Here is a 1,690-nt window from a genome sequence, read left to right as displayed (position 1 = left end):
GAGTGGTTTTTTATTTTTTTATTTTTTATTTCTGATAAAATAGACTTTAAGGCAATATACTACAAAAGACAAAAAATGGATTTGGATAATGATTAAAGGGTCAATTCACCATGAGGACATAACCATAATAAAATCTATATACCCAATGACAAAGCTCCAAAACAGATAAATTCTAACAACATTTAAAGGAGGAAGAGACAGTTCCACAATAATAGTACAAGACTTTAGTACAACACTTTCAATGAAGGACAGAACTAGGGAAAAAAATCAAAAAAGATACAGAATGCTTTCAGCTAGAACCTCTCTCTTGCAGTAATCAAGCAAAATGACAGCAATGTCAAAATAAAAAGAGGAAATAAGTGGTGGAAATAAAATACAAAGGGAGAGTCAGGGTACCCGCTATACGTTCTCAAGGCCTTTCAGAAAACATGGGGTCGTTCCTTTGGTCCCATACATGTGAATCTACAAGAAAGGCAATATTGTGGACTGTAAGAGAATAGGCACAGTTCAAAAAGGGATGCCCCAACAAATGTTATCACGGCAAAACTGGAGGATTCTACAATGTGACCCAGAATGTTGCCGGCATTGTTGTGAACAAGCAATTCAAGGGCAAGATTCTTGCCAAGAGAATTAATTTGTGCATTGAACACACAAAGAGCTGAGATAGTTTCCTGAAGTGAGTGAAGGAAAATGATCAGAAAAAGAAGGAAGCCAAAGAGAAAGATGCCTTGGTTCAACTAAAGCATCAGCCTGCTCCCCCTGAGAGGTGCACTTTATGAGAACCAATGGAAAGGAGCCTGAGCTGCTAAAACCTATACCCTAATGAATTCATGGCATGACAGGAGTGAAATAAAGATGTCTGAAGTGTACAAATGTCAGGTCTTTCGTTGTAATTGTGCAGAAGCATGGTGTCCTCCTCCCCACAAAGCTGTAGTATTTAAAGCATATTTTGTTCACCAATTTGCTTAATAATAAATGCTTTTACTATTGGGGAAAAAAAAGACACAGAAGATCTAAACATCAAAATCGACCAACTTGACCTCATAGATATGTATAGAACACATCGTACATCAGAAGCACAGGACACATTTTTCTCCAATGCTTTTAGATCCTTCTCCAGAATAGGCCATATGTTAGGCCACTAAAAAATCCAAAAATATTGAAATAGTACAAAGCAGCTTCTCTGATCACAAAGCTATAAAACTTGAAATCAAATAACATGGAATAACACTTGACTTTAAAACCCTGGGTAATAAGTGACATTTTAAAACTTCTAGACTCAAACAAGAGTAAAAGCCCAAAATATTAAAATTTCTGGAACACAGCAAAAGCAATACTAAGAGGAGAATTTATAGCAATAAACTAAGAAAAGAAAGTGACAAAATCAATACCTGAACACTACAACTTGAACACATAGAAACAGAGCAGCAAAGTAAACCAATATTCACCAGAAGAAAATAAATAATAAACAGAACAAATAAGTCAAAAAATAGTGAAATCAACAAGTTTAAAAGTTGTTTCTTTGAAAAGATGAGTAAACGTGACAAACCGTTGGCCAAATTGATAAATAAAGAAGCTGCAGACAACCAAAATAAGAAATGAAATGGGTGACATTACAATAGAATCAACTGCAATGAGAAGGATCTTAACAGAATATTATGAAAAATTTGTTGTTGTTGTTGTTAAGTGC

Source organism: Chrysochloris asiatica, unplaced genomic scaffold, assembly GCF_000296735.1.
Source record: "Chrysochloris asiatica unplaced genomic scaffold, ChrAsi1.0 scaffold00229, whole genome shotgun sequence".
NCBI lineage: Eukaryota > Metazoa > Chordata > Mammalia > Afrosoricida > Chrysochloridae > Chrysochloris > Chrysochloris asiatica.
Note: the sequence above shows the minus strand (reverse complement) of the source record.